Source organism: Triticum dicoccoides, chromosome 3B (genome assembly GCF_002162155.2).
Source record: "Triticum dicoccoides isolate Atlit2015 ecotype Zavitan chromosome 3B, WEW_v2.0, whole genome shotgun sequence".
Taxonomy (NCBI): Eukaryota; Viridiplantae; Streptophyta; class Magnoliopsida; order Poales; family Poaceae; genus Triticum; species Triticum dicoccoides.
This window is the reverse complement of record NC_041385.1, coordinates 377,710,805-377,719,497: the sequence shown is the minus strand read 5'-3', so window position 1 is coordinate 377,719,497 and position 8,693 is coordinate 377,710,805.

The following is an 8,693-nucleotide window of genomic DNA, read 5'->3' as shown; positions in this document are numbered from 1 at the left end:
GATAGATAATGGGGCAAGTCCATACAAGGAAGATGTGATAGTACAACTATGCCCCTCAGTGCGGTGATGGTCTTTCATCCATATGTAGCTGCTAGAAAATTAGCAAGTATTACAACAGAAAAGTTAAGAAGCATCAGCAGTGGCTTATATTGCTCACTGGTAGACTAAAGAATGACAGTACAAGTACAATCGAATGGACAGTACAGATTTACTAATATAAAAGGTACAAAGAAGCATCAATTCACAAATCCATCAGAAAAAATGTTAGACTAGACACAGAAGTTCTACATTGAATGAACCCTCAGTACAACTTAGTTTACAAGCAAGTACTATAATGCTAAAAAAATTAAACTAGAAGAATTTGACTATAATCACAAGAACAAAACAAAAAAAAGACGAAAACTCAATGACAAATGAGCAGTTCGACAAAACTCACAAGAACTACAACAAAAGTATCAGTCCAAATTACTGATGGAGTCAAGTACTAGATTCAAAACCAAAAAAAAATTGACCGCCCAAAGACAGGCAGGCCCCAACTCAGGTTGACACTTGAACTCGAGCCCACGGCGATACCGTTGGCGAATCCCTAGTAAATCGCCCCAACACAGGGCCTATCGACAAGGGCCCACAGGTCATGATAGAGAGCGAGCGCCGTGTATAAGCGCTCAGGTAAGTATTCAGAGGAGTTCAACAGGTGGGACTCGGCAACGCTTATAAACAGGTCGAGAGCCCCCTCGCCTAGCGAGGTGGGACTAAACCCAAACCACACGTGCACGCTGCACTGCACAGCCGGGCGGACGACCTATCTGGGCCGAAAACAATGCCTCCAAGGGACGACCCAATGCAACAGTACAACCCAATACAAAATTCCTACCGATCAGACATGAACCAAATTAAAAGGAACAAATGCATATAATTTAAAAATAACCCTCATAAAATATTCTTCTCAAAAAAAAGAATGTAGAAAAGTTCAAACACATGTTAGTTGGAAAAAATTAAAAAATTAAACAAACAAACCTTTTTTTGAAAAATAACTATATAAAAGCATACTTCAACGTAGAAGATTGTAACAAAAATTTCAGAAACAAAATTTTAAGAAGTTCAACTACTAAAATTCAGAAGGTTCAAGTAAAATTGTACTATGTAGCAAGATTAAATTCTTTTAAAAAATACTATAACTATCACTATTCAACTAAAAAAATAATGTGTGCTCTAAATTCCTGACAATAGTAAAAAAATGCTATACAGCAAACGAATGCGGTTGCCATTGACATCCAAAAATAGTTCAGTACTACCATTAACAGCATGCAAGTTCAACAAATTCATCCCAAGGGGTCCAACATCCATCATCGGCGTATATGTTTTGTCTGCAAGCTATGCACATCAGTTCAACTTTAAATTGTGCCAATTCAAAAAAAATATAAAAAAGTTCTACTTTAGCCAAACAGGAAGCATTACATTAAAAAAATAGCGCATACAATAACATACGAACAAAAATATTCCAAACCATATGGTAATAACATATCAACCATCTCATATGCATTGTTTAAAAAAGTTTACTGCAACATAGTCAAACACACACAAATCTGACAACCAACGTCGGTTGCCACATTTAAACCTACATCACATAAATTCTGAACGTCAGAGAGTCATCTTCCCTACAGAACATAACCATAACCACGTCTCCATCCTCAATTCCAGACTCTGCCCCAAACTCCTTCACCCAGTAGTTAGGTTGATGCAACCATCAAAGTTGATGTGGTAGGCAACTTCCATCAACTGATACCCGTTTTTGTTTGAAGTCTCCATCTCCAATATCCCAGAACTAGGAGCAACAATCCTGATTATGGGTGACATTTTCTGCAAATGGGCATGGGAATAGAAAATAAAGTGAACACATGACATAACTGAATATTTACACAGATGTGGGAACTGTTGCATAACAAAGTGAAAAGAAATATCTGAACCAAAACAAAAACACCTAACTAACTAGTCATATGACCTGACTAAACTGAAGAAATAACATATCAATACCCCTACAGTAAAACATCTGACAAAAATAGAACAAGGATTATATAAAAATGCATAAATACTGTTAAGTAATGAACAAATACACACACAAATCCCTACTATTAACTTCTGACAGAAACAAATAAAAATTATAGACAAACTATTGATAAAACTAAACTACAGATTCAGTCCATGGGATTCAAAATGAAACCTACAAAAAGAAGAAAACAAAAAGAATAGAAACACATACCCATGATTACTCCAAGTCCCCAACCGTCAGGCAGCAAACATAGGGCGCACGAAATTCATGGTTGTTGTACAGCAAACACGAAAGTTGCCCACGGCGCTGACTCTCGGTGAGCTCCAAACCAGGTTCATACACACAGTCGTCAGCTATGCGCCATCTTTGCGACACATCCGCATGAACAATCCTCCATGGGAAACACAGGAAAAGGGAAGAAAAACAACAGAGAGAAGAGGGAGCAACCTAGATCTGATTCTGGAAGAAGGAAGAAAAAGGAGGGGGAGACTGAGCCACACACCACGCATAGATGGATAGGATTATAGCCAGGAAGACTCGCAGATTATAAAAATAATAAATAGGCAGGTAGGCAGCCAGCTGGTAGAAAATAGTTATTATACAAGCCATATAACATTTGACCCTCAAATCAGTTCAACTTCATATAAAGCAGCAGTTCAACTTCTGATATAGACAACTGCTCCCTCAAAACACAATCTTAAAAACAGAAAAAATCAGTACTTCAGTCATAACGATCAAAGAAACGACGTCATTTGGCCCTAGTGGATGGATGTGAGCCGTCGCTGCTCTCGCCCTAGCCCAACTGATGATCTAAATATGGTTCCTTCCCCTGCCTTCTGGGAAAAGTAGCTCTAGTTCATTGGAGTTGCAAGTATCCATCACCTCGCGCGCAAGGCATCTGTTGAACTCTACCTCCACTTCCTCCTCGGCAGCACGTCGTTCCCTCTGCCTGCGCCTGCGCCTCCTCCTCCTCCTTCTCTGCTCCGCTAGTACAACCCTCACATCGACGGCATCCCCTTCCTCCTCTGTGACCTCTCCCAGCTCAGGATCCATTTGGCTTTTTTTGTGGCAGCTGGTGGAATGAAAGTGACAGAGGGCTCGAGCTTTATACTCAAAGCGCAGTTGTTTTGGGTAGCCAGCCAGTAGAAAATACTTACTCCGATGTCAACTCATAGTAAATGCAACTTTCACACGGAGCAGTCCAACTACACATACGACAGCAATTCAAAACAACACTGAAAACACACAACTTAATTACACAGTTTGACTCGATTACAAGAAACCGTAGGCTACAGTCAGCCACCACACAACACCTCCGCCAACCACCAAATCACATGGGAATCCGGGGTAGAAACAACTCAAGAAACAAAATTTACAACACAAATCTATTCATACAATCCTCATCTCCCTCCCTGCAAGGCCAATTCGAAAATAAAACATCAGAAAAACAAGAACGCATTTGCATGGCGGACATGGAAAATGACCAAGAACACAAAAACTTCTAATAAAAAATTACAGTGAAAGAATCTGCGAAAAACTCTAACACACCGATAATTCTCACTTACAAATAACACACAAAACAACAAACCGGACGTAAATTTGACGGCTATGAACACCACGGTAAACAGCAACGCCCGCAACACATCCGCCGCCAAATGCCCAAGCTGTCACCTCCGGTGACTTGAGATCGGGAAACGCGACCAGGTGAGCGCGCACACGTGCGGAACCCCGTACATGTCATCTCTGGCAACGAATGGCAAGCAGCACCGTGCCGGAGAACCCCGAAAGCTCCCCGTTGAGTCACCCATTTTCGCCCGTCGAACACGCAGGAACATCAGTTCAGGTAGAAAACCAAGTCAGGCCAACCTGTCACATTCGTCAGTTCAAGTAGGGTAACAGAATAATATTCTGTTTCGCAAAACAGAATAGCCCATATTCTGTTCAGGTAGAATAGTGTTTATGTATGTATGTATGTATGTATGTATGTGTGCATATATATATAAACACTATTCTGATCATGGGATCAGAATAATAGTCTGATCACAACCTGAACTGCCTGAGTAACGCACCTGAACTTCCCTCTGTACGAACCCGACCTTCGGGCTATCTTCGCAACCGTGTCTCTCTGCGTGAATTATTCTGCTTAGTCGTGTTCTATGTGATATAAGTGTAATCTGCAAACGATTTTTAGCAACTAAATACCCGTTTTAAATAGAAATCTCGCTCATAGGCGGATTTTGCACTCGGGTCATGAAGAACTCGCGTTTTTTGCAATTTTACTGCGTGAGTAGTTCGACCTGAACTTCCCCCTATGCTAGGTTGAACTTCCGCCAACTTTGCCCAAATGGGGCTTGTGATATACCATTGGAAAGCTATGAACACAAGTATCATGATCCAAGTTAATTTTTTGGCAAAATGTAAGCGGTTTAAGAGCAGTTTTGAAAACCGTTTTTTCTTCACACAAAAAACGTGAATCGTAATTTCGATCACATTTCTAAAAGGTTTATTGGAATGAGGCAAATAATATGGCATTGGAAAGCTGCTGCAAACCCGCTCCTTACACATGTTTAAAGTTTTCTCCAATTCCCTATGGTTAAAGCGTAATTTGGAAAATCGTAAAATTTCGCAAACGGAACAGCCGAGTTGGTATTTTCGATGCCATTTCTAAATGGCTAATCCAATTGAGGCAAATAATATGGAGTTGGAAAGCTTATGAAAGTGTGCCACTTTTTCATGTTGAAAGTTTTTTCTAATTTTCAATGGATTAAAAGTAATTTAGAAAATGGTACAAGTTCCACCGAGTTTGTATTTTCAAGCTAATTTTTTAACCGTAAGTCTAAATGCAACAAATGATACGGCATTGGAAAGCTTGAGGAAATGCGAAACTTTTTTTATGTATTGTTTCTCCTAATTCCATACGGTTTTAAGTCAATTTCAAAAACGGCTAAAAACATATTTTCGCCGTAATTTCTACAAACTTTATCGGAATGGGGTAAATAATATACCGTTGAAAAGCTACAGAAAATACAAAACTTTTTATATTTATGGTTTTCTCTGATTCCTAACCGTTTTTAAGTAATTTCAAAAACAGCGAGATCATTCGTTCTGCCTTTATCGCGAAACAGATTTTTCAAAAATGCACCGCGTGAAGAACTTGAACTTCTCGGCATGTCTACTTGAACTTCACTCTATTTTTCACGTGCTTATTTTGCTCGTAGATCTCCATCCACTGCTCGTAGCTCTCCATCCACTCAGCGGAATTGAGAAAGTGATATACTAATGGAAAGCTGTTGTAGACACGCAACTTTCCCGTGTTGATCTTTTTTCATACTCGCGACGATTTTAAAAGTTTTTCATGTGAAATTCATTCAGTGCAGTAGTTGAACTTCCTGCTGTTTTCACGTTGAACTTCTATGACGTATTTTTGTTTGTACTTTTTCTTATCCATTCGTTAGTGTTACACAAATGGTTTTCCTTTTGTACAAACCCCTACCACAATAATTTTTTTAACTTTCTTCGACCGATGACTTGAACTTATAACAAGAAAACTCTTAATCTTTGCTTTTTTATTCTTTTTTCATACAAAATGCACACCGTGTAGTACGTGAACTTCTGTCAGTTATCAATCTAAACTTCTCTCGGATACGTGAAAATATCTGGGTTTTTTATGAATATTAATCTCAATTTATTAATCTTTTTTATGAATTTTGACGCACTCTATTTTTAAAAGTTGAACTTCTTGTTATTTTATTTTTGAACTTATTGGTTCTATTCTCTCATAACGAGAAAAATCTGAGGTTTCTATAATCATCGAACTTCTTCATCTCTTTAATATGAACTTCTCCATCTTTTTAATCTATTTTAAAAGTTGAACTTCTTGTTATTTTATTTTTTGAACTTCTTGTTTCCATTCTTTAATAACGAGGAAAATATGAGTTTTCTATAATTGTCGAACTTCTCCATCTTGTTAATATGGACTTCCTGGTTTTATTTCTTTTAGTAGCGGAAAAAAATCCTACTTTGTGCTAGACATCGAGCCACTCCATTTTTAAATTTGTACAAAATGCACACTGATAGTACGTGAACTTCTGACAGTTATCAATCTGAACTTCTCTCGGTTACTTGAAAATATCTGAGTTTTTTATAGACATTGAACCACTCTGCCCTTTTTAATTGAACTTCATTCTGTATTTTTTAGAATATGAAAATATTGAAGTTTTGTAATTAATATCGGACTGCTTCCTTATTTCAAATTGAACTTCTTGGATTATTGCTAGTAAGTGTGAAAGTTAGAGTTTTTTAATAAATATCGATCTGCTTTGTTTTAAAAAATTGAACTTCTTGGTTTTATAATCAGGTTTTCCACATGCCCAGAAACATGTATTACTCCTACTTAACAAGAGCTAACCGAGGACACTGAAGCACATTTTGTATGGTCACACATAATCTTACTTTTCTGTGCACCCATAAACCAAATTAATTTAAACCACCAAATACACAAATTAATTTTGTTGCTACTATTTTTAACATGTAATTGAAGGTCGAACGTCTCATAATATAATTTTTGAACCATGCAGGGGTGGAGCACGTGAACTTCTTGCAACAAACATTTTAGGCTTTTAGTTTTGTATTATTTTATTGTCATCCGAAACGCATTCTGTATAGTAGTTGAACTGCTCGCTGTTTTTCAGTTGAACTTCGGCCACGTATCCTTTGAAAAAAATGTTTTTAAATAAGCATCAAACTACTCCTTTATTTTAATGAACTTCTTTAATTTTATTCTTGACTAACGAGGAAAACCTGAGTTTTTTATAAATATCAAACTTCTCTATTTTTAAAATTTGGACTTCTTGGTTTATTTGAAATACTTACTTTTTCTGTTTTTTGAAACCGTAAAACAATGTTCTTTTTATAAAAAATAAACATCAAAGTCATGTGTTGTGTTAATTTGAACTTCTTGCTTTTCTTTAGACACGAAAATTTCTGATTATTATAAACATTGACCTGCTATGTATCTTAAATTTGAACTTCTAGGTTTAGTTTCAGAGACAGAAAAAATTGTCTATTGTTTTAACTTATAGGCTTTTGGGGTTTTGTGAACTTCTAGAGTTTATTTTAGCGAACTCTTTTTTTGAGTAAAATGCCTTTTGGCTTGTTTTTTAACGCCAATTTTTCTTCTCTGTTTTTTCCAACCTTCTATCACTTCGTATAAGTGAACTTCTTCAGAACATAATGTTTGAATTTCCTTGAGGTTTTCTCATCAACTATATGCACTCATTTTTGTGATATTAAAAATAACTGGCACGCTAGGGAAGGTCAAATTTTGTTGACCAAGAAGTAGATGAACCTTGTCCAACGTAATAGTTGGACTTCAGTTAACTCCAGATTTCCTCTCCAACAACATTACGTGGGCACAATTAAAGTCACAACTTAATAAATGGATTCAGCTGGCATTCAATCATACTGAAGAATTAGTGTTGGGCTATAGTCTGAAACAAGATGCAGCAAAGTGGCACGAATTACTCAGTACGTGCATCAGTGAGTTGATTAAAACAAGAATGGAGAGAGCTCGGTGCAGGTCTAACTAAAATAAAGCAAAGAATATATTAAGATAGAGATCCATCAGCCACAACCAAATGCATTCACGAGAAACAAATAACTACAGAGAATAGCACCATCACATTAGAACTTCTTCATGTTCATTCATGAGCTGGAATTTTTCCTCACTCAAACCTTTTGTACAGTGAGGCGGCGGTGGCATTGTAGCATGCAAGGCAGCAAAGGGAGAGAAGCACCAGGAGCGCCGCGTTGTTGTCATTGATGCTATAGCGGCTAGCAGCTGTGAGATGATGATGTTGGTTATGCTGTGAAGCTACCAAGTACTACTCCCTCCGTTCAAAAATTTAAGATGTTTTACATATTTCAATATGGACTGCATACGAACTGAAATGAGTGAACATACACCCTAAAACATGACTATATGCATCCGGTTCAGAAAAAGGTTAGAACATCTTATATTTGTAGCTCTGTAATTCCCCGAGCTCAGTCAGCTGAGCGATGCCCGATATCAAATGCGAAAACAATGGTTTAATGAATCATTGCCGGAGATTACTGCTACAACGCTCACACACTCCTGAAGCAGCATGAACTTGAGTATCATAAAATAGGTACACATTGGAGGAAAGACTTTATTGGGCTTCGGTCCTGCACTCCTGCTATAGCCTCACCTTCTTTGCCTTTATCCGCTTTGCGGCCATGTAAGTCACAACAGCAGAAAGAATGTACCTGGTAGTGACAAAAGATAAGGTGGTCACATGACAGCCACAATCAACAACATAATTAAGATCACATATTGTGTATATAGACTGGGAAACCTAAGGGATTTCAAGAATGTACGTATCCCTTTATGCTATTCTCTGATTTCTTCAACACATTATTTCCTACAGTAATTCCATTTAGTAGATGTATCCTGGAGTAGATCCTAGTGCTTCAGTCAAAATGTTAGATCATGATAGAACATCCCATAATTCTCTAACTTGGCACACCAGCATTATGCTATAGCTGCAAGTACCACATGCAACGCTGCCGGACTCCAACGATGATTGTTAGATTCATGATACAAGCTAGATTCATACAAGCAAAG